The sequence below is a fragment of the Equus caballus genome, chromosome 29 (genome assembly GCF_041296265.1).
Source record: "Equus caballus isolate H_3958 breed thoroughbred chromosome 29, TB-T2T, whole genome shotgun sequence".
In the NCBI taxonomy this organism is placed as follows: domain Eukaryota; kingdom Metazoa; phylum Chordata; class Mammalia; order Perissodactyla; family Equidae; genus Equus; species Equus caballus.
The window spans coordinates 40,154,067-40,166,578 of NC_091712.1; the positions used below are offsets into that span (position 1 = coordinate 40,154,067).

Sequence of the window (12,512 nt, forward strand, 5' to 3'; positions counted from 1 at the left end):
GGCTGCCTGGTAATGGTAGAGGAGTGCTCACCTGTCTCAACCACTTCCCCAGGGGCACAGTCCATTCACTTTCAGATGAATAACCTTGTGAGTCTCTCAGGCATCCAGTTTTGCTGTGTGACTATCCTCAATTGGTCAATTAATTTACATTTAGTTGTTGCTCAAAGAGGGAGAGACAAAGGGAATATCTCAACCTGCCAAGTTGCTGACATTCTGCTATGTGTGTGTTTAAATGAGCATTTTAGAAAATATCCATGTAACCCAATCATTTCAGATTTATTCTGTGTCCTAACAATCCTTCACTCATTAGCTAGACATGCTCCAATCTTGGGATCAGGCCACCATGAAAGCTGAAGATACCTTCAATACTTTTCTTCCATGGCCTGTGTGTGGTTTTTTAACTCCCCTGAATAGATAGCTGCCTTTTGATTGCCTTAATATCCCCAAAACCTACACCCCAGCTTCTTCTCAGTGCTTTACTTGGACTATTCCATGTCTCCACCCTTAATCTCTTGCCACTGGCATCTGTGTGTCTATAGTTCTCCTGAAGCTGTAAGGAGCCATTCTAGTTGCTTTTTAGTTCAAGCTTAGAATTAGACAAAACAGTGATACTCTCTTTTAGGCAGGCTCAAAACAGGTTAGAACATTACAAATAAGAGGTGTTCCCTCTGGTTTGTGCAAGGTAACTAAGAACTGGGTTGATGCCTCTTGCAAACCATGCCTGCACTGTGAAAGACATGGGGAGGGGCAAGGTTGAGTAAAAGCATGGTGAAATTTCTTATCACTTTTAATCTAGCTTTTTCCTAAGAGGTTGTCTACTTTGTTGTTGTAGATCTTTGTTTGTCTGTTTTACAGATCACCTATAAAGTTATTTCAACTAGTCTCTCGTTCAATATTTATGTTTCCACAGGAGAACTCAGAGCTTCCTACTCCACCATTTGCTATTGTCACTATATGTGTTGAATTTTAAATCACTTCATAACATTCTACTCTACCTATGCTTCACATTTTCCCAAAGTCTTCCCAAATTAATGTAATTTAAGCTGTTTCTAGTTATTTCTTTAATGAATAATTTTGAGCAAGATAAAAACATTTCATAAAATGTTTATCAGCTTCTTGGTAGTTGCTTCATCATAGTTTTCTAAAAGTTGTATAAAAGTTCAGCACAAGATACACAAAGCCTAAGAATCTGTTTGCATAGTGCAAGTGATATCCAAAAACTGTTAATAATTAATACTACGCTAATCACTTTGGCAGAACTTTTTTTTTTTTTTTTTTTGCCTCCTTTCCAGGATTTCAGCAATGTTAGCATTGGCTATTCACTTAAAAAACAACGACAACAAAAACCAATTCTGTTGCTTGGAAAGGTATAAAGGCAAATTTTATTTCAACTTTAAGCTTTAACTCTTTATTAATGCTCAACTTTTTGAAAAATGTTCATTAATTATTCCTCTAAATTGTGCATGTTTTTGTGTGTGTATTTTCTGTAAGACAGTTTGTTGTTTCAAATGATATATGATCAAGAAGGGGATTCATCACGGCAAAAATAAGAGATTGGTATCTGCATGTTTCTTTTTTTAATTTTTTTTATTATTTTTTTTATTCCAGTAAGAGGGGTTTATAATGCAATATAAATTTCAGGTGTAAATCATTATATATTTCAATTTCTGTGTAGATTACAACATCTTCACCACCCAAAGACCAATTACAATCCAACACCACTCATATGTGTTTAACTATCCCTTTTGCTCTCCTGCCTCCCCCCTTTTCCTCTGGTAACCACCAACCAATCTCTGTTTCTAGAGGTTTGTCATTATTTTTAACTTCTACTTATGAGTGAGATCATACAGTATTTGTGTTTGCCCTCTGACCTATTTCACCTGGCATAATGCCCTCAAGTTTCATCCATGTTGTCACAAATTTTGTCACACCACACACAGCACCTTTGAGGTGTAGAATATATCTTCTCTTTTCATAGGACCATCTTCAGTTTTTCTTTGAATTGTCCATCCAACCTCCTTGTCATTATTATCCAAATGGATAGAATCAATATGGCAGAACACAGCATCTATAGCTAATTGGTGACCCCCACAGCTTTGCTTCTAGGAACCAAAATGGGCAGCTAGAGGTAGTAATTGGATATCCACATGACTCTGACTTCCCTAAGAGGTAGCTGTTCCTAATGTCTTAGGTTAGCTCTGTGTGTGTGCTGAAGATCCCATGGTAGTTTATCTGGGTCTTTCCTGGTAAGTAAAAAAATTGGGTCATCCCAGAAATCCCTTCAATCCTGGGCAATCACTGCTTCATCATTACCATCCAGGGTTTCCAAGACCACCCCCAGGTTCAGTGATTTGCTGAAATAATTCACAGGACTCAGCCTATAGTTGTACTCATGGATATGATTTATACTGTGAGAGATCACTAAGCAAAATCAACAAAAAGAAAAGGTACATGGAACATCTCACAAGAAATAAGCGGATTATTTCTAAGAGTCCTCTACCAGTGTAGTCATACAAAACATGCTAAATAAAAAGTACATAGAAATTTAAAAAGTCCATTATTATTAACTACAGTCACTATGCTGTACATTAGTTCTCCAGAATTTCTTCATCTCATGACCAAAAGTTTGTACCCTTTGACCAACATCCGCTCATTTTTCCCACTATCTACTCCCCCAGTCCCTGGTCACCACTCCTGTACTCTCTGCTTCCAAGTGTTTGAATTTTTTAGATGCCATATATAAGCGGGATCGTGCAAAGTTTGTCAATCTGTGTCTGTTGTATTTCACTCAGCATAATGTGCTCCAGGTTACCTATGAGGTTGCAAAAGGCAGGATTACATTCTGTTATAAGGCCAAATAATATACCATTTCTTTTTGAATATTTCAGAAGGTTTATTTTTTTCTTGATATTGCAAACAACTAGATAATTGTTCTAACTGCCCGTTCCTGGTCATGCACTTTCCTTAGATGTAGAGGAAAAGAGAGTTTTAACGAAGCTGAGGTTTCAATGGTATCCTTGACCCTTCTCTCACCTTCATCCCACTTTGCACTACAAAATAAATAAGTCCTGTGATCTATCCCTAAAACATCTCTTTGTATATTTCTTTCCATTTTATATATGAACAAATGAGACTCAAAGTTTAGGTGCTACTGCATTTTCATACAACTAAATAGTCTAAGTTCAAACTTTGAAAGCAATTGTGTGGCTTCAGTCTAGTATCTTGTCCTCTTTGCTCCCTCTTATGTCCAAGGTCCATCTATGCCTATTTGCTTCAATCAAAAGTACATTAACAAGGACCAAGAACTGAAACATTGCCCTGGAGGACAGTAGCTTATTATTTCAAATGGTATTATATTTTCCATCTGCGATAAATTCCCAAGCAGCAGGATAAGTATAAGGGAAACTACATGCGGAATCTTTATTACCCGGCACTTAGCAGTCTACCACACAGCAGAAGAGCAACTCTTTCCCACAATTTGTAATTCATCTCTTCACCATGATGTTTTATCAGAAATATTTCTCTGGATCACGTCTTCTTAAAAGAGAAAAGATTTCTTGAATTTCAGATATAGAAAGAGAAACTACTCCCATGAAATCATCCTCAAATTAAGTCAGCTGAAATTCAGTCTTCTTGACTGCTGATTTTCATCTCTTTTGCTAACCTAGAAAATAGATGGAAACTGTCAGGAAAACCCAGAATAATCTGTGGGTGAAAACATGGTCCGACCCTGATGCAGTGTGCACACTGACTACTTTGTCTCTTTGTATAAGGCATTACTCTAGCATGGTTACAAGAACCAAATGAGCCTCCTAGAATCACACAGGAAATCAATGACTTGACAATCCAGGTTAGTTTCCACTTATACCACATACATTTTATTTTGAATTCTCAACACCAAGACCACTATTGTTACCTTGTTGGGTGCATAGGTGTCAAATTCCAGTACAGGAATGAAGTAGCCAACATTTAGTTCCACACACCAATATTTGGGTTCCATTGCATCTTGCTCTTCTGTCTAAGCAGACTTTGTTTTATTCTCCTGCCTTTACAGATTGTGAACAGAAGGGAAGGGACACCCATATCTACTGTCCAACTATCAGCAAATGGATTACAGGAGGAGCAAGGTTAAAGTAGTTGCCTGTCAAATGAGAAGAGAATTGGAACCAGTTAACTTGCTTGTTTGTTTTTATCAAAAAGTAATCTCAATGAATTATTATATAAAAGTGATGAAATCATTAAACTCTTGCACAAGAAGTTTTATTCACGATTGCAAACATCAGTAAATGATTACAAGAGACTTACCAAAAAATTATTCACCATATGTTAGACTAGAAACCTCCAGATACCAATCTCTTATATTTTTGCCATGATGAAGCCCCTGCTTGACCATACATCATTTAACATACTTAATTATCTTATAGATCACACACATACACATATACACACAATTTAGAGGAATTAATAATGAACATTTTTCAAAAAGTTAATCCTCAATCAAATATTAAAACTTCAAATTGAAAGAAAATTTTCCGTTTACCTTTTCCATCAGCAAAATTACATTTCTTTTTTTTTTCCGTTGCTTTATAAAAAGAATATCCAGTACTAACAAGGGTGTAATCCTGGGAAGAGTGCCCAAAAGTGACATTCTGGCAAGACCTTTATTGGAGATTCAATTGTTAACAGTTTTTGGATATCATTTCCAGTATGCAAACAGGATCCTAGAGTGTTTACACATTTCATGCATTTATATAACCTTTAGAAAACTTTGATGATGTAACTACTAAGAAAACTGATGAAAATTTTATATAGTTTATCATACTCAACAGTATTCATGAAAGTGAAAACTGGAAAGAACAAATTACAATAATTGTGGGAGGATTTAGAGAAATTATGGTGCATTAATACAATATATTATTATGGCTTCCTTTAAAATCGAACATCTAGAGTGATGCCAACCAAATGATGGACTGTGAAGCTCTGGGTTCTACGATGGAAACATAAGAGGGCAACAACCAACCGGCTGAAATAACTTTGTAGGAGCTCTGGAAAATGGTCAAAGATCCACAGCAACAAAGTGAACAATTAGGGAAAAGCCAGATTCAAAGTGTTGGGAAATTTCATCATGTTTTTATTCACCCTTGATCCTACACCTACCTGGCACAGTGAAGGCTTGGTCTGTAAGATGTATCAGTTCAGTTCTCAGTTACCTCTCTCAAACCACACTGATTATGAAAGATCCTATTTACAATGTCCTAATCTATCTGGGGGCTGCCTGAATGACTGCTGTCTGTTTCACTTAACTCTAAGCCTGAATTGAAAATAATCTGGGAAGGCTCATCATGGCTACGGGGGATCTGTAGATGTACAGATGCCAGGGGCAAGAGATTAGAGTGTGAAGAGGTGGAATATACAATACAAATCCCCTGAGGAGAAGGTGGGCTGTGAATCTGAGGGATATCAAAGAATTCAAAAAGCATCCAGGGGAACTGAAAAAGCCAAACACAGACCAGATAAGACACCTGCTGAGCAAATCAATGAATACATTCACCTTTCATATTGTGCTGATCCCAAGACCAGGAGCATGCCAAGATAATAAGGGAAAGATTGTCAGGACATGGAACAAATCTGCAAAGAGTGGGAGAATTGGCTGTTTTTTTCAAATGCACAATTAAACACATACAAACGAACACATACAAAACACAAAAGAAAATAACAAGAAAATGTGATTCATTAAAAAGGAGAAAATACATTGAAAGAAACTGTTCCTGAAGAATCGCAGACATTGGACTTCTTAGATAAATAGTTTTTAAAAAGCTGTCTTATATATTATGAAATTGCTAAAGCATAAATTTGACAAAGAACTGAAAGAAATCAGGTAAATCATATAAGAATAAAATGATAATATTAAAAAAGTTATACAAACTGTGGAGCCTAAATAAAAGAAAAAGATGAAGAAATGTGAACAGACCTTAAAGGACTTATAAGATACCATCATGTGACCTATATACACATTATCAGAGTCCCAGAAGGAGTAGAGGGAAAAGAGTGGTACAGAGAGATTAATTGAAGAAATAATGAATAAAAACTCTCTATGCTGAATGTAAGACATGAATAATCAACAAATCCAAGAAGCTGATAGCTTTTCTAGGGCTATTCCCTAATGTAGTAGCTAATAGCCAGCAAAGTCAGATATTATGAGATTTGTCCCAGTTGTAGAGTCTGAAGGATGCTTGTAGCAGCATCACTCTCCTACTCAGGTCTCCAACTCCTCCAGGGAAGGCTGTGTACCTTACTGTTGCTTCCAGCTGGCTGGCCCTGAAGCTTCATGGCTCATGAAGGTGGCTTTTTTCTCTGCAGGGTGGAATTTCTGCCTTGTTGTAGGTGTTCTTTTAATCCAGTTTTCAGTTCTGTCTCAGGAGTAATTTTTCCAAAAATAGTTCTGACTTGGTTGTGTTCATGGGCAGAGGTGAGTTCAGAGTCTGCTGATGCCACCAACTTGTCTCCCTCTTCTGGATGTTTCTAGTCGAACAGATGGTCAATAATTGTTCAACAAATTTCTTGTAATAATTTCCCAACGTATGAGGATCCTGAATAAAATAATTACTTGTGCAATAAGTTAATGATTTCTTTATCATTATATAGAAATTGGTTAAGATTACACTTGAGAAAAAAATCAAAGTAAATGATTCTAATTCCCTTCTCATTCCGTCAGTTCATCCTTTATCCTTGGTCTTCCTAAAATCCATTTACTGACAGTTGAATAGTGGAATTGGGTGTTATCCTCCAGTAATTCACATAACCTGTGAAGGCGGAATAATTAAAAAAGTATCTACTGAGAAAGAGGAGCAACCAGTAATGTATTCCAAATGTTGATGTGTGGAACTGATGGCCACTTCACTCCTGGACTGGGATTCAGCACCCACGTACCTGAAGATGTACCGATTGTGGTCTTGGAGCAGAGGGTTCAAAAGAAAATAAACCTAGCATGAGTGGAATCCAGCTTGGTTTGTCATGACATTGAGTTCCTATGTGACTCTTGGAGTCTCACCTGGTACTTGTAACCAGGCTAGAAACATTCCTTATACAAAGATACGCAGTGGTTGGTATTCTTTCTGCATCAAGGTTTGTTGATGAGGTCACCTACAGATTATTGTGAGTTTCCATCCAGTTGCCATCTATTTTACAGGTTGTCAAAGAGATGAAACTCAGCAGTCAAAAACACTGACTATCAGCTCTCATGATTTGAGGATGATTGTCTTGGAGTAGTTTTCTCAGCATATTTCTGTAATTGAAAATCTTTTCTCCCACAAAGAAGACAGGATCCAGAGAAAAATTTGTGGTAAAAGGTCCTGGAGATAAGGGAATGACAAATGATGCAAGAAAGTTGCTGTTCTGCTGTGTGATAGCCTACTGAGTGGCGAGAAATAAATATTCCACCTGTAATCTCCCTCAAAACTCTCCTACTGCTTGAGAATTTGTACTTAATGGAAAATAATATATCATTTGAGGGAAAAAGCTACAATCTTCTTGGCCAAAGTTTCAATTCTTGGTTCTTGTTATTTCTTTTGATTGAAGAACATAGATAGAGTTGGAACTTGGACATAAGAGGAGCAAAGAATATAAGTCACTGGACTGGAAGCCAGAAGTTTGCCTTCCAATTTTGTCTTAGACTATTTAGTTGTGTGATAAGGGACTAGTACTTAAAATTTGAGCCCGAATTTCTCATCTATAAAACAGAAGGAAACATTCAGAGATTTTCTTGAGACTGTTTATAGGGCTTCTTTGTAGTGCAAAGTTGGATGAAGGAGGGGAAAGAGCCAAGAACACCACTGAAGTTTTAGCTTCAATAATCCTTTGGATACTCATACAACAAAGGTGAGGGCATGACCAGCAGAGGGCAGTCGACTGAATATCCCGGTCTTAGAAATATCACTGAGAAAAGAAAGTTTCTGAAATATTTAAAAAGAAATGGAATATTAGTGAACCTAAAAACAGAAGGAAATCATGCCAGTGGCAACCACATGGATGAACCTGGGGGACATTATGCTAAGTGAAATAAACCAGACACAGAAAGACAAATACTGAATGATCTCACTTTAATATGGAGCCTAACATATCAAACTTATGGAAGCAAAGAGTAGAGGAGTGGTGACCAGGGGCTTGGGGAAGGGGTAGTGGGAAAAATGGGGAGATGTTGGTCAAGGGTACAAGCTGTCAGTTATAAGATGAATAAGTTCTGGAGAAATGCAGAATAAGTTCTGGAGTGTACAGCATGGTGACTATAGTTAATAATAATGTATTATATTCTTGAGATTTGCTAAGGGAGTAGGGTTTTAAGTGTTCTCACCGCACACAAAAAGAGGTTAACTATGTGATGTACAGGATATGTTAATTATCTTAATTGTGGTAATCATTTCACAATGTATATGTATATGAAAACATCACATTGCGCCTCTTAAATACACACTTTTTAAATTTATATAGAATTTGTATTTAGGGTGTTCTCTGTGACTACACTGGTAGGAGATTCTTAAAAACTTTCACCTTGTTTCTTGAGACATTGTTACATGTACCTTTTCGCTTTGTTGATTTTCTTAGCAACCTCTCACAAAACAAATTGTATCCATTACTACAATTATATGCTGACTCCTGGGAGTTGTTTCTGCAAATCATAGAACCTGGGGATGGTCTTGGGTGGGTATTTTGTGAGTGGATTGTCATCATTATTAGCTGGTTATTTAACATATATTGCATGCCTACCACACATTTTAAGTAACTTCCATGCATTACTGTTAATTCCTAAACTCTCCTAGGTAAACTATTATTATTCTAATTTCTTACAGGTGTAAAATCTAAGCTCAGGCTGCTCTTCCTGCACTCATCTGCTGACTCAGTCAGAATCACTCTGCTTTTTGTTAGAAACTCCTGATTGGCAGTGGGCACAGGAGGAAAGGACAAGTAATGTGACTACTTTGTAGCAGCTTTGCTTTAGGTTTCTCAGGGCCAGAAGGATTTGCCAAAGAATTTACCAAATATTTCCATTATTGAAACCTTTTGTCATATCAAAAGCCACTATGATTCCAAGCATTAGGTGTTAGAAAGGAAGACATAGGAGACATAGGAGGCATGAAATAATAATGGAGAGAGAATTGTGCTTCTCATCAAATGTATTCTTCACACTTCTGTAACCCAAAGTTTGGTCCCTGAACCCGATGCCAATCCAAATAAGGAGAACGGAGTCTTGAGCGGAAGAGGAAAGGTTTTTTTACTCTGCCAGGCACAGGGAGCAAAGCAAGGGCTCATGCCTCAAAAATTGCTAGCTCCCCGATGAGGAACGGATAGGGATTTTTATTTGGGGTTTTGGGTTGGGGAGGAGGTGCATGTAGCTTCTGCAGGTCAGCTTTTTCCCACCAGCCTGTGTTGGGCCTTGAGAGGCTGCTTGCAGCAGGTCGGGGGGGATGGTGAGATAGGAGGATGGCAGGTGGGCATGATGCGGGGTCGGTGAGCCGAGGAGTCGAAAGAAAGATTTCTTAGACTCTCAAGATCTGGCAGTGGTGCTCTTTTATTTAGAGAATAGTGTGGAATAGCATGAGGACAGGGCCCATGGGCAGGCAGAGCTCCTGCTGCTGCCCCCACTGGCATGAGGACAGGATCCATGGGCAGGCAGAGCTGGTGCGTGGGGACAAGACCCACGGGCAGTCAGAGCTCCTGCTGCTGCCCCCACTGGCATGGGGACAGGACCCACGGGCAGTCAGAGCTCCTGCTGCTGCCGCTTCTGCTGCCCCCGCTGGCATGGGGACAGGACCCATGGGCAGGCAGAGCTGGTGCATGGGGACAAGACCCACGGGCGGTCAGCGCTCCTGCTGCTGCCCTGAGTTGAGGGTTAGGGCTAATTTTATAAGGCATGGGTACGTGACTTATTTTTACTGGAAAAAAAGAAAAGATGATGTAAAAAGTCATTAAATGATTTCAGTGCAGATGGGGTCTGGTTATTGTGCGGTCATATAACTTTAGATACGAATCTGGCCATATAGATCGGCATGTAGGTGAGGATGCCCTGGGCTTCTCTCCCTGGGGCGGTCCTAATTTATACCATAAAAAAAGTCCACTGGGTCGTATAGTTTGGCATGTAGGCCAGGTCACCTTGGGCTTCTCTAGTTGGGGCAGCCTTAATCCACATCAGGCATCTGTTGTCTCTTCTTCCTGTTTGAGGCGGGTTTGAGCACTGGGAGTCGAGGAGGAGTTGAGGTCTGGGAAGCCTCCGCTCCTTGATATTCTTGAGACAGCGGCTTTCCTGGCAAACTTCAAGGACACATATTAGCTGAACTTTAGTGTGCCTTCAACTCCAGGCCACCTGGGCTTTTAGTCAAAGGTTAAAGAAAAAGGTATTTACATATGAGTGGAGCTAGAGAAGCACGGAAAGGGCGTCCTGGGTTTTAGTTTTAACCCCATATACGCTGGGTTCAATGGGGGTGATCTGATATCAGGGCTGGTATTAAGAGCCTGTAACACTTCCACATGGTCGACTACAGTATATTTAAAGTGTCAACATCTAGTCACGGTGAGGTAGGGGCAACTTTGGGGTTGATTGGGAGGGATTGCCCCCATAAATGATGGTGACCAATATGTTCCATCTTGGCAGAGCTATGACATGAAGTAGCAATGGCTAATAGTTCTCAGAGAGGGCCAGTTTGTTTGCAATGACATAATTATGCATTGTATCCACCATTATATCTTAAGTGTAGAGTATGTTTTACCTATGTTATATCCTTTTTTATTACTGTTGTTAAAGACAGAAAAGGGCTACAGAAAATAGAACAAATAGTCCATGTTACATGGGTTCTTATAATGATAAAGTCAACTCTCTGCAGCCCTTACATGGTAATGCTATCTGAGGGACTGTGAAAAGAGATGGCAAGCTCATACAGAAAATTTATCAGTCTCAGTAAAGACAAATTGCTGTTCAAAGCTGAATAATATTCCATATATGTATATACCACATATTCTCTATCCATTCATAGATCAATGGAGACAGAGGTTATTTTCATATTTTGGCTATTGGGAATAGTGCTAAAATGAACATGAGAGTCCAGATGTCTCTTTGAGATAACGATTTTATTTCCTCTATAAAAATACTCAGAAGTGGAATTGCTGCATCATATGGTAATTCTAGCTTTAATTTCTTGAGGCACCTCCACTCTATTTTTCTTAGAGGCTGTACCACTTTAAATTCCCACTAACAGTGCACAAGGGTTCCCTTTTCTCTACATCCTTGTTAATATTTGTTATCTCTTTTCTTTTTGATGATAGGTATACTAACAAATGGAAGGTGATATCTCATTGTGGTATTGCTTTGTATTTCCCTGATGAATAGTGACAATGAGCAATTTTTTAGGTGCTCATTGGTGATTTATATGTCTTCTTTGGAAAAATGTCTATTCAAGTCCTTTGCCTATTTTTAAGTTGCTTTATTTACATAATTTTTGCTATTGAGTATTATGGGTTCCTTGTATATTTAGGATATTAACCCCTTTGTGGTTTGAAAATATTTTCTCCCATCCCTTTGGTTGCCATTTAATTTCTATGGTTATAAATAGGGATTTCTTTGCCCCACTGATCGGGTTGAATCTGGAAGCCCTGTAAGGGGATCATCAGAGCAAAGTCAAGAGGAGTTAGAGCTCCTTCTCAGGACAGCTACAGTTTGACCTCATTCTGTCTTTTGCATCCCTGTAAATTGGAGGTTCCATCTAAAGACTGGATCCCAAATATACGTCATTGTGAATTCACAAATTTTAATAAATATAATGTTTTCCTATCCAAAGTAGTTACTAGTCTTGTTGATGATCAAATTGTCACCATTTTATGGCCTCTTCCACTGAGCTCCTTAGTGCTTTAACATGACTTATTGTCCTTCATACCTTCTTTACTTTCTGGAGAGTAAGATGTTCTAGGCTCACTTTGTAGCATTTTTTCCCAGACATGGAATCAATAACTTTTCCAAGGAATCTTGGTTTCTTTCAGTAGGAAATGTCATTTAGAGGCCACAGCCTGGTTTTGAATGTCATTAGTCATTTTAAACATGGATAAAAATATAAGAAGAGAATCATTGTATCACTGTTGAAAACCAACAGTATTTGAAGGTATTTCAGAGGTCCATGGGTAAAAGTATCAACCTGAAACATAGTATATATGTTACTGTACTATTAGATAGTTCTTCAAAGGGCTGTTCAAATTACATGCTATGGCTCATGTATTGTGGTACCTTTTGGTCTTAGCAATTTACAGATGGAATGTCACCCTTACCTCAACCAGAAAAAACTGCTAGCGTTCTGCTAGTCCAATGACATTGTTGCAGTTGTTTACAGTGCTCTGGGTTCCCAAAGAGACCCAAACTGGTAATAAGAATATCAGAGTGAACCTATGTAAGCAACTCTATTGAAGAAATCCTTTTTGAAAATTGTTTTACATTTTATTATCTAAAATTTCAATCATAAAAAAGTGAACACAAT

At 38.3% G+C, this 12,512-nt stretch overlaps 1 long non-coding RNA gene across 1 annotated transcript; it reads right to left on the reverse strand.

Moving 5' to 3' along the window:
* Positions 1 to 1,568: 1,568 nt before the first annotated feature.
* LOC138921459 (uncharacterized) lies at positions 1,569 to 6,514 on the reverse strand. Its single transcript, XR_011434048.1, has 5 exons — positions 6,292 to 6,514; positions 5,552 to 5,628; positions 3,917 to 4,141; positions 3,428 to 3,664; positions 1,569 to 2,812 (listed from the first exon to the last, which is right to left on the reverse strand). It is a non-coding gene; the product is annotated as an uncharacterized lncRNA (long non-coding RNA).
* Positions 6,515 to 12,512: the final 5,998 nt, after the last annotated feature.